Genomic DNA, 13,545 nt, shown 5'->3' on the forward strand with positions numbered 1-13,545 from the left:
AGATACAAAAATATATTTATTTTTTAGTCTTGAAATTAGGTATATTTAATATTATTATGGATATTTTTTTATTAGTATTATAAAAAAATATTTATTTAAAATTAATGTTGATTATATATTAAAATTATTATGATATTTAATAATATTTTTAAACCATGTATTCTAATTTATAAACGAAATAAAGTGGCTTGGTACTGGTTTTTAGTGAAGATTGGAAAACATTTTAGAGGTTGAAGCTTTAGATTGTCGTGAGGAGTTGGAACACTGATTCTTATTAAGTTAGTCTTGGAGACCATTCTAGTATTTTGGATGTCATTATCTTAGATTCCTAAAGGAACTCTGAATCGGATCCAGAAAGGTTGTTGTAGTTTTCTCTAGAGAGGCTCAAAGGAAGACAGAGTTTTCCCATGGATAAAATGGGATAGGATAGCGCTCCCCAAAAAGTGGGGTGGTTGGGGGCTAAAAAGGATACCTGTTTTCTCTAAAGCTTTAGCTGCAAAGGTTGGTTGGAGGTTAATCTCTTCATCCAATATGTGGAAGGAAGTAGTATACAGGAAGTACATCTTCCCTAGGTCATTAGAAGATTGGATTAGGAACCCCAGAAGAAGTCGTCCGAATGTTTCTACAGTCTGGAAGGCAGTTATTGAATCTTTCATAATCATCGAGCAAGGGTTGGCATGGAAGGTGGGATCAAGGGAAAGGCTTAGGATTGGTCAGAATCCATGGACATGGTGTGGGAACAGTTATCCTTCCTCAAGAGATGGCGAATTTTATAGTTGCTCAGGATAAACATACAGTAAATCAAGTAGTTGACTCAGCGGCCTCCACTATTTGGGCCCAAGGATGGATGGATTCCCAAGCTTTAAATCTTCATGAAGAGTGGCATCAAAGATGGGATAACTACACATTAGTGTTAAATATATCTCACGCCAGACTTTCCGTAGAAGAGGATGAATTACAGTGGATCCATTCTCCTATTTGAGAGTATCGACCAAAGGATGGTATATTTTCATTACGAAGGATAAAGAGTAGGAAAACCTTGTTTAGTGGTGGAAGTTGATTTGGAGACTCAAATGTCTGGAAAAATCCCATCTATTCATCTGGTGCCTGATTGAAAATAAAATCCCCTCAGGTAAAAACCTGAAAAATAGGAACTTTGTTAGGCCTAGTTGGTGTACCATGTGTAAAGTTGTTGAGGAATCTGTCGATCATCTTTTTGTTGTTTTTCCATTTGCCACTTATATTTGGAATTAGGTTTGCAACATTCTCTCTATAGATTCGCGATGGCTTCTGGACTCGTTTTATTAGAGGCAGTGGAACGAGCTCAATCTAGTGAAATTAAGAAATCTTTTGCCTATAATCATTTGGGGTATATGGCTCAGTAAGGACCATCTAATTTTTCAAGAATCAACCTCAAATATATATCATATAGTAGCACAGGTTATAACCATTTATGATCTTCTCCCTGAGGAAATCGAAAGGAATAGGTCTTGAACAGTGATCGAGGAGTAGGTTGACATCTCTCGCCCTTGGGCTTATTTCGATGGCTCCTCCCAAGAGGGTGGATGTGGTAGAGGAGTCATTCTATACATCATCATATTTATAAGCTAAAATCGAGATTGGGATGAGGCTCTAATAACTATGATGAATTATTGAGTCTTAAGCTTTCTTTTCTTTTGCAGTTGAAAAAGATTGTCGACGACTTCAGATATTTGTTGATTCCTATGTGATTATAAATTCGTTCAATTAAAATTTTATATGCCACATGTACATACTTGGCCTTTATTGGAGGAGGTCCTTTTGATAAAAAAAATGATTATGTTTCCTGTCAACATATTTATAGGGAGAAAAACTCAATTATTGGTGAACTTTCCAATGCGTGCATGCATCAAGTTTGGGGGACATGGCAGATCTCATAACAGATCAATGATGAGCACTATGAATATTTCCATAGGCCATTCATAGATGGCATTTAGGAGGATGGAGATTTTTTAGATTTCCACTTTTTCTGCTACAGGTTTCCATGTTGATTTTCACTTTGGTATCCACAGGCAGTTTGTTATGTCATATTTCTATTCACGAGTAGTCAACCAAATTTGGATTTCATTGTTTTTTAAATGAAGTTTTTTTGTATATGAACATCATTAGACACATCAGATCTCAAGTTTTCGGCCTATATATAGCAGACTTTGTGTAATATTTTGGACTCTACAACATGTAATTTTCATTTTTCTTTTAATGGAAATTATGATTTTCCCTTAGGGAAAAAACTTATAGATGAAATAGTGTTTTTTAGGGCATTTTTTCTAGTTACTTTTAACCAAATTCAGACAAAGGTTTTTAAAAAAATAATTTGTATAATTCGAGTGCCCAAGGGCTTTTTTAGGGTGTTGAATCCATTTTTGTATTCAAAAAAGTATGCTAAGCAATAGGAAATCACAATCTTGATTGAAATTGTATCAATGAATTCTGAGAAAAAGGCTATTGTGTCTATAAGTTAGTCTATGCCTTTTTAAAAAATCATAAATTTGCTCCATGTGATATATTAATATTGATAAATTATAAATATTATTAGTTTATTAAAAAATAGAATAAAAAATATTTATTATAATGAGAGAAGTGGAATTATAACAAGCTCAACTAGAGTTATATCTTTTGAGAGAAATGATAAATTAAGGATAGAAAGTTTATATGGGCTTGAAAACAATTATAAATAAATGGATAATTGGATATGGGATTGCAAAAACTACACTTTGATACTCTCGTTATTATTGTTGTTTTATATGTATGTGAGGTTTAGGGATGTTGTATCTCTAGATAGTCATGGAGGAAGATAATATAGATCCAAAAGCAATATATAACATCTAAACTCAAGATAAAAATAAATATGCATTGACACAAGACTTTCTCACATTGAAAGCATGGTTATGGCTAGGTATCTTATATATAAGAAGAGGTTACACAACATGGAATACAATAGGTTTCCTAAAATTATTTCTAACTATAACCAAAACCAACTTTGGCTTAAACGAGGATGGCATAAGGATTCCCAGTGTTGGCTAGGCCATTGGAGGGTAAAGGAGGAAACCCTTTTGTAGAATAAGGATAATATTAAAACTATCATTACATCAAAATTTAAGGAGAAATTGTAGGCTGGTAAGGCGTTAGACGGAAAAGGAAACTAAGATATTCTAAGGAGGTGATCAACACAAATCTCAAAAATCAAAATTCTCTCTCTATCTTAATTAGTGTATACAAGAAAATAAGCATTGCTAAAATAAGAACAAATTCTCCTGAGCTCCATAGTGAAACTAGGCATTGTTGGATTCCAAATGCATCGAAGTATGAAAGAGTTTGTCACCTTTGTGACACTAAGAGGGTTGAAGATGAAAAGCACTTTCTTTCAGATTGTCCACCTATTCTCGTATTAGATATAAATTTCAAAATACTTGTCACGCTACCAACTTTTTCGACCTTTTAAGCCAACAAAAATAGGGTGATCTTGGAATGCTTCTCTTAATGCTTTTAGTACATAGAAAAGCATTATAAAGAATTTTGAGTGATCTCTTACCTTCTTAAGGTTTTATAGATCATATTAAGTTTTAGTGGACATTCATCATCATATCTTTCAATATGGTCAAGATGTGTAACCTAACTTAACGAAAATATAGTATAAAGTGGTAAAAAAATAAAATAAATAGTAATAAACGAAAATAATATATTGTATAAATTTGTTTAAAAGTTAATATATTAATTTTAAGTGAATTGAATTTACAATTTAATAATCATGATGATTAACCTCCACTAAAACAAAAATGGTTTATTGGACCTTAAGAGGGTAAGAGATTACTCAAAATTCTTTAGCATTTTATTTATATCCTTAAAAATCAATAAGAGAAACATTCCAAGATCACCATAGTTATATTGATTTAAAAGATCAAGAATGTTGGTAGTACAGAAAATATTTTGAAATTTAGATCTAATGTGAGTATAAGCGGGACAATCTAAGAGAAAGTTTTTTTCATCTTCAACCCTCTTAGTGTTGCAAAGGTGACAAAATCTTTCATCTCATGGTGTTTTGAGAATCGACCAACAATCACTTTCACTAGAAGCTCATGAGAATTCATTCTTATTTTAGCAATGTTTATTTTCTTCTTTACACTAGTCAAGACATATAGATATTTCTTATTTTCAAGATTTGGGTTAGAAATCTCCTTATAATAATTTAGTTTCCTTTTCCCCTCTAACGCTTATCTCCCCACATTTTTTCTTAAATTTTGATGTAATAATATTTTTAATATTGTCCATATCTTGCAAGAAATCTCCTTCTTTAACCCCCAATGATATATCTAAGGTTGGGCATCCTTATGTAATCATTTTTTTAATTTAAGATTGTGGTTTTGGCTCGAGTTGGAAGAACATTTAGGAAACCTCTTGTCTTCTATGTCGTTTAACTTCTCCTTATATATAAGATACCTAGTCATATCCATGATTTCAATGGGGGAAAGGATTACTTCAATGAGCAGGATATGTTAGGGAATATTTCTTTTAATCTTGAGATTGTAGGTTATAAATTACTTGTATATTTGTTCCATATTCATCCATGACTCTATGGAGATACTGGAACCCCAAAACTCATGATGGGCCTCCAAGTTAGCTATAATTTAAGGCCCATCTGACAATCCTTCAGCACATTTAACCTCTCGCTTTGCACTTGATGACATGCTTTTGAGATATAATGTGTTCATTAGGAAGGTTTAGAGATAATTGCATATTTGTGCCTAATATTATTTATTTTTGTAGAATATTGTGAGAATATTGGGCAGATTATGAAGATTTGGAGGATGAGATAATCAAGGGACTTTCTCCCTACTATAAGATGGACCACTATTGGATAATAAATGAGCAAGATATTATGAATAATAGAATATATTTTGGAGCTCCATTGATTAAGAAAATATAGGAATGTGCTCCCTGTCATTTAATGAAGATTCCTAGTGTTGGGAACCAGATCCAATTTTCGAGGGATTTTGGAGGGGGGAGTTGCCTCCTTTAAAGGGGGATTCTTCCCATCCATTTTTTTAATTACCAATTCTAATTTTCCTTTGGGGACATGTTTTTCTTAGTCTTCTTGTGGAGAAAACTTATTGTTTAGCAACTCCATTTTCATTTCTAGCAAGGATGTACTTGGATTGATTCAAATAATCAAGTTTAGTGCCATTTTTAGCTTCTAAAGTTTATCTTCTTTCATAGGACTCTGAGTACCCTTGGACTTGGCCATCCTACGAGCCTCAGAGCCTTGTTGTACAATTTTTTTATCTTCTTTGAATGTTTTCACCTGCATCTTCTATTCTTGTTTTTCCTATTTCTCCATTTAGTATTCATGTTTCAATTGTTGTAGGTTATATTGGTTAAATGATTGAATTGAGTTATTTTGCAGGTTATTTATGAAGTCACAAGCATGATGCATCTTTATAACAACCTTACAAATTCATATTCTCCATTGAGCTACTTGGATTGGTTTACTAGTTCACAATTTTGGAATTTCTGGAAGTATCCTGTAGAAAAATAGCAGTAATTTTATGTTAATTTTTAGCACGTATTAATGAGCTTCTTTGGAGTTTGTTCCTCTTGGATTTAAGCTTAAAAACATCCAACTTAATAACGAAATTTACCCCACAACATTTTCACTTGGTTAGCGCAGGCATTTGGGTGCTTAGATCAACCCACTAGTTCATTGCTCTGAAATTTTTGGTTTCTAGTAGTAATTTTCTACTATTTTTTAGCACGTATTAACGAAACTCTTTTGAGTTCATTCCACTTGGATTGAGTCCTAAAAACATTCTAACTAATAACAATATTTTCACCATAGCATTTTCACTTGATCATGTTAGGAATTTAATAGGTTAACTAGCTCACTAATTCTTGAATTTCTGGTTTTTAGAGTATTAATTTTCTACTACTTTTTAGCACATGTTAACAAGGGTATTTTTAGTGATTCCATTTGGATTATTTGACCCATCACATTTGAATTTTATTTTCTTAGGCATTCGGCAAGTTAACTCGAGAAATAACAATCCTGTAGCAATTTGTTTTTTATATCTTCCTTGCCCAAATTCACTCCAATATCATGGTAGAAGTAGATTTATAACCTATGAATGCTTTGAGACCACTTTGGTTGAGATGAGGATTGGTTAGGTTGCCATTTAGCTCTTACATTGTTTTCTTCTTGAATGTTGATTTTTGTCATTAGTCTTGATTTCCTTCTGCATGTTACTTTAAGCAAAGCGTGCGTTCCTTCTTGCAAAAGTAATCTAGGGCCTTTCTTTTATGCAAAATAAAATAGCTTTCCTTTAATTCCATTTGTTTTCCAGCAAGATAGATTGGATTTGCTTGGTTGTCATTGTGCTTTTCATTTTTTGCAAATTTTCTTTCTATCATTTACTTGCCAGCAAATGTAGAATAGGTTTACTTAACCTTTTGCAACTTAGTATTAGCAACCTACCTAGATCTTTGCTCATTTGAAATTGTTTCATTGCCTTCTTTCACTTGCATCAAAGGGATTCAGACTAGGAAGAGGAAGGTCTATGTTTCACATACAGTGTCATCCCCTCTTAAGTATGTATGAACCCCGGATTACTAATTTAAGTCTATAGCCCCAGGAGTTGCAACATTCTTGTTGCAATACTAGGGCTCATCACTTTTTGGCATCATTACCAGGGAGGGTGTCAAAGCAAGCACTCTCTTATTCTTGAAATGATTCCCTCTTTATTTTCTTCAAAAAAAAATATTGCATTAAGCATATTTCTTTGAATTTCATTGCATTCTCATTCAAAAAAATTATAAAAACAAAAACAAAAAAAACTTCAACTCCACAAACCCCCCACTTGATCATGTGCAGGTAGAAGATGAACATGTGGTAGAGAAGTTAGAAGGAGGCATGGAGCAGCCCTAATTTTTCAACTCATATCAGCAAGATATGAACTACCCCTCTTCTTTCAATACAAGCTATAATGCACAATTTCAACCTTAGTGTCCACCTAGCACCGAACCTTTTTCTCCATGGTCTTATCCTTCCCAATGGGGTGATCCATATTCATGGTCTCATCCTCCTCAGTATGACATTCCTCCTTGTCATCCATATCAACACCAACATCCTCAATGGAGTGATCCATATTTCCCTCAACATCCTCAATATCTTTCATACCAAGCTCAATGTTTTCCATCCCATCCACCTCCACCACAACCAAATCCTCAACAATAACCATTTCAAAGACCCACTTCCACTCAACAACCTGCACAAACATTTCCAAACCCAAGTAATAAAGTAACTCAACCCACTTACAATGTTGAGATACAAAATCTCCAAACAAATCATCTTGATCCAAATGATATTCATCTTGGATTGGGAAGAGTATTGCAAAGAAGAAATTATCTTGATCCTATTGAAGGACAACATCCAAAACAAGAAGATCTAGAGGAGACTAAATAATAATGGACCACATTTGATGGAGAGTATCCATTGGAACCTGAGATTGAAGAATTTCTACAATTCTTATCACCATATCCTTTATGTGTTCAAGGGACTAATCAGAAAATAGTAGAAGATTTGAATGGAATGGAAGAATAAGGCATACAAAATGATCCATATGAGCAAGTGAACCAAGGGCATCACAGTTATATGAAATTTTGGTTCCTGACAATCAATAAGTAGGAGCACCACTCCCTTCTTCAACAGTTCTTAACATCATCAAAGCAGTTGGTATCTCATATTCAGGTACATGTCAAAGCATATGTTTCGAGCCTACACATGATTTTATCTTTCATATTGTTATGCACATGGCTCCATTAGAAGTATTCTTATTTTTTAAAGAGATTTGCTTTTTTTTCAAGTAGGTTAGGATTAAAAAAAATTAAAAAAAAAAACTCAAGTGAAAACCTCTTTTGAGGTGCTTGAGATTGGATCACTGATTGAAAACATCCTTGAGGCAATCAGTGGGTTGGAAAGAAAAAAAAAAGAGAGAGAGAGAGAAAGGAAAAAGATCCTAAGTGAAAACCTCCTTTAAGGCGCCTAGGCAGACCTATTGGTTGAAAACCTCATTGAGGCAGCTAGTAAGCCTAAAAAAAAGAGAGAAAAAATGAAAAAAAAAAAAAAGGAAAAATAATTCTTGCTCTAGGTATATATCTTTGATGAACGTAGGTGCTCTCCAACCTCTGCAATCAACAAGAACAAGTTAGCACCATAAGAAAAAGCTATTAAAAATATAGTCAAGGGAAGTCAAACTTAAGCTTTCACCTCCTTTTCCCAAATGCTCCAATAGGACCAAGACCATATCAAACCTTCACCCTCTTCCATTTCCAACATCTACCCATCATTCCCAAGATGTTCCCATTCATTTTCCTCATTGTCCTAAAGTGCTACAAAAAAGTTCTATTTTGCTACAAGATTGCCAAAATACACAGGGCATAAATTATTTTAACCATATCTCAAAAACCAAGCATCGTTTTGCTGAGTTGTTTCATGGAGAGATGCATAAGGATGATGGTAACATGATAAAAAAAAAAATAGGTCAATCCAATCTACCATTTGAGAAATATGGGTTAAACAAGTTTGCTAGAGGATTGACATAGAGTGTTATAGGATTGACACAGAGTGTTATAGGATTATGATTGACATCAAGAGAAGGGTCAGATCTTATGTTTTCTTTGGGGGAATGAAAAAACAAGTCCACCACACCATTATCATCCATCCACTTCATTATTTTTCATTGTTTCCGCCTTCATTCCACTTACCATCCATAAAAATCCTAACCCTTCACCTACTTTCCACCCATTTCCATCACAAAAAAAACTCCATATCCACCATCAACAACCTTCTCATGAATTATCAAGATTTTTTAAAACAAACACTCATTGAAAAGTGTGATCCTAATGGGTCTATGTGACTGCTACAGGAAGACACACAGTCCTGTAGTAGTATGCATGAAACCTACAGGATCACATCTGAAGCATCAAGCCAATAATTTTGAGCATTATGAATTTCAGGAGGCTCCAACATTAGTACTTACCAGCTACAAGATCCCATCAATGGAGGCACTTGTTTTCTGATCAACAGAGTCAAATAAATTCAATTAGCAATGATCATTAAAAAGAATTCTTCAAGACAGAGAATGGATCAACGAAGACAACAAATTGAACCTCAAAGGGGACTCATGCAGTCTCATCCATATTCCAACAACCTCATGCAAGCATCAAATGGTATAATCATCAGTTGCAGCACATCAACATGAGCATCATCAGGTAGGCTCAGGTATACACATTCCTAACCCTTCCTTTCGAGCACATCTTAGTTTAAGAAGTGTTATCAATGCATGAGAGAAAGGTTTTATAAGCTAAGGATGGGTCAGTGGTCTCTGCCACCTTTGATAGTTAACTATAGTTATCTCCTTTTATTAATCGCAAGTGAAAAAAAAAAAAAAGATGATGTCTACGAAGGGTGGGCCAATGTGGTAGGTGGGGGCCAGCTCATATAGCACGTTGAGCCAACCACCTAACCACTAATAACATAAGTGGGATCGAGCCTCATTTAGGTCATAAAAAAATCTTATTTTAAGCCAAGGAGTCCCATCTACCTAAGTTATTGCTTTGATAAACTATTGTATAAGGGTTACAAGACCTAGAAAGTACTGCTACAGGATCAGAACAAAATGCTACAGGATAAGACAATGTGTTACAGGATCATTTCCAGGTGCTACAGGAAAGTCCAGTGCACTACAAAGGAGCCCAATTTTAAGCAATTTCACCCCCAAACCCTAGGATTAGAAGGAAAAAATCCAATGGAAGGGTAAGTGCATATTTCTCCTTACCATATGTGAACAAGAAGCCTGCAAAAAAATTCATTTTTTTTAGCAGTACACCTTTGTGGGAAATTTCTGACAAAAGTTTAAGGATGAAAAAAATGAAAAGAGGATGTTTCCCTTGAATTGAGCCTAGTAACAAAGGGAATTTTGGTTGTTTTGGGGTGAGCATAAAATTAGCCTTCCTCTAGGAACTATAAGCAAATTGTTCTTTTTACCCCTATCTCAAAACCCTCATTACATATAAATCTCTAAAACTTGTATCAGAAACAAAGAATTGCCTTACCAACTTTGGAAAGTTGTATTAAATACTATGGGGGGCGGATTTAACCATAGAGAGCCCACATCCAAGAAGAAAAAAGAGAAGAATAAGGCAACAAAAGGAAAAAAAATCTTTCACCATCAAAATAGAATTCAAACCACATTGATGAAAAGAGGCTTTCTAAGAGGTCTTTGATCTCTTCTATCTTGTGTCCAAGGCCTAGAAGATGTTATAGAAAGGTAAGAGGCAAAAATTATGCATGAGGTGCAATTTTGGTAAATAATTTATATATTTTGTAATGTGCTACAGGATCCTACAAGTCTGCTACAAGATGCTACACGAAGCTCTGTATTGCTACAGGATTGCATTTGAGGGCATTTTGAGGGTTCTAGAGGTGTCCAAATGGTGGAAAAAGGTAGCAAGAGGTTGTAAAAGGATTTTGAAGACCTTTACAAACCTATAAATATTCAAGAACCCATCTTGCACAAGGGGAAAAAGGTATACTAATGGTCTCTAGAAAAACTGTGATTTTTTGTGCACAAACAATTTTGGAAAAATGAGTGAAAATGGAATGAAGGTGTCAATGGAGATATTGTGAATGCAATGGAGAGCCTACAACCAAGCTTGTTAAGAGAAAGTACTGAGAAATGTACAAGAGAGAGGCCACTAGATCTATGAATGAGGTACAACTAGGATACTATGTTGCTCAGAGGATAAGCAACACTTTCATTAGGGCGGTATGATGGGCCTCCAAATTAGCTATAATTTAAGATCCGTCTGACCATCCTTCAGCACATTCAACCTCTCTCTTTGCATTTGATGACATGTTTTTGAGTTATAATGTTTTCATTATGAATTTTTAGAGCTAATTGCAAATTTGTGCCTAATATTATTTATTTTTGTAGAATATTGTGAGAATATTGGGCAAATTATGAATATTTGGAGGATGAGATAATATAGGGACTTTCTTCCTACTATAGGATGGACCAATGTTGGATAATAAATGAACAATATATTATGAAATTATTGAACAGAGTTTGGAGCTCGAGTGATTGAGAAAATACAGGAATGTGCTCCCTGTCATTTAATGAAGATTCCTAGTGTTGGGAACCAAATACAATTGTCGAGGGATTTTGGAGGGGAGGAGTTAAATCCTTTAAAGGAGGATTCTTCCCATCCATTTTTTAATTACCAATTCTAATTTTCCTTTCGGGACATGTTTTTCTTAGTATTCTTGTGGAGAAAGCTTATTATTTAGCAACTCCATTTTCATTTTTAGCAAGGATGTACTTAGATTGATTCAAATAATGAAGTTTGGTGCCATTTTAGCTTCTAAATGTTGGTTTCCTTCATAGGATTCGAATTATCCTTGGGCTTGGCCATCCCAAGAGCCTTAGATCTATGTTGTACAATTTATTTATCTTCTTCGAATGTTTTCACTTGCATCTTCTATTTTTGTTTTTCATATTTCTGCATTTAGTATTCATGTTTCAATTGTTGTAGGTTATATTAGTTAAATGATTGAAGTGAGTTATTTTTAGGGTTATTTATGAAGTCATAAGCATGATTCATCTTTAGAACAACCTTGGAAATTCATATTATCCATTGAGCTACTTGGATTGGTTTACTAGTTCACAATTTTGGAATTCCTGGAAGTATCCTGTAGCAAAATAGTAGTAATTTTCTGCTAACTTTTAGCATATGTTAATAATATTCCTTCAGGTTGATTCCACTTGGATTGAAGCTTAAAAATATCCAACTTAATAACAAAATTTAACCCACATCATTTTCACTTGATTAGCTTAGGCATTTGGGTACTTAGATCAACTCACTAGTTCATTGCTCTGAAATTTCTGGTTTCTAGTAGTAATTTTCTACTATTTTTTAGCACATGTTAACGAAGCTATTTTGATTCATTCCACTTGGATTGAGTCCAAAAGAAAATATACTTAATAACAAAATTTTCCCTATAGCATTTTCACTTCATCAAGTTAGGCATTTGATAGGTTAACTAGCTCACTAATTCTTGAATTGATGATTTTTAAAGTAGTAATTTTCTATTAATTTTTGGATTATTTGTCCCGTCTCATTAGCATTTTATTTTCTTGGGCATTCGTCAAGTTAACTCGGGAAATATCAATCATGTAGCAATTTGTTTTTGAGATTTTCCTTTCCCAAATTCACTCTGAATTCATGGTAGAAGTAGATTTATAGCCTATGAATGCTCTGAGACCACTTTGGTTGAGTTGAGAATTGGTTAGGTCGCCATTTAGCTCTTACATTGCTTGCTTCTTGAATGTTGATTTCTGTTATTAGTCTTGATTTCCTTTCCTCTATTTACTTTAAGAAAAGTGTGCTTTCCTTCTTGCAAAAGTAATCTAGGACCTTTCTTTCATGCAAAATATAATAGATTTCATTTAATGCCATTTATTTTCCAGCAAGATAGATTGGATTTGCTTGGTTGTCATTGTGCCTTACATTGTTTGCAACTCTCCTTTTTGTCATTTACTTTCGAGAAAAAGTAGAATAGGTTTTCTTATTATTTACCTTTTGCAAATTAGTATTGGTAGTTTACCTAGATATTTGCTCGTTTGAAGTTGTTTCATTGTCTTCTTTCACTTGCATCAAAGGGAGTCAGACTAGGAAGAGGAAGGTATTTGTTGCACATATCATTTTAGCCTCTCTTAATTTTGTACGAACCCCAAGTTGATAATATAAGTGGATAGCCTCAAGAGTTGCAACATTCTTGTTGCAATATTGGGGCCCGTCACCTCACATCCAAATATTATAGCAAGATTGATGAGAGTATATGAGAGAAGTTTTTTAATATCTCATATCCAAATATTTTCTAACTTACAATTGTTTTTTAACCCACAATAATATTTCAATCATCCATTTATCCATTTCTCAATGCGATAATTCTAGTTGAGCTTGTGATGGATATTGATTCCAAGATATTTGTATGAAGGAACTTCCTCCAAGTTGTTGTTGTCATATATGAAAGTATCATATGTGATCTTTAAGGACTTAATTATCATGAATTTTGTTTTTTCGGTATTAACAATCATTCCCATCTTAATTAAGAAATTTTGGAGCATTCTTAGTTGCTTTCCATGGTGATAATGACTCCTCTCCAAAAGAACAATATCATCATCATAAAGGAGAAGATTTATGACTATACCAGTGAGTGTACAACAAACCCAAACTGCATCTTATAAACACTTTCCTAGCTTATCAATCTATATGCCAAAAAGGGTAGGGGACAAGGGACACCCTTGCTCGACTCTAATGTTATAGTTAATTTATTTTGACCAACCCTCAATAGTCCTAAAATTTGAAATAAAATTATCATACAAACTCATCACAACAACCCTGAACTCAGGAAGAACCATGATCTCTTACAACCTCTTCCATAGGGTTTTCCAA

Source organism: Pinus tabuliformis, chromosome 1_2, assembly GCF_031772625.1.
Source record: "Pinus tabuliformis cultivar Carrire ecotype Pingquan chromosome 1_2, CPIR1, whole genome shotgun sequence".
NCBI classification, from domain to species: Eukaryota; Viridiplantae; Streptophyta; class Pinopsida; order Pinales; family Pinaceae; genus Pinus; species Pinus tabuliformis.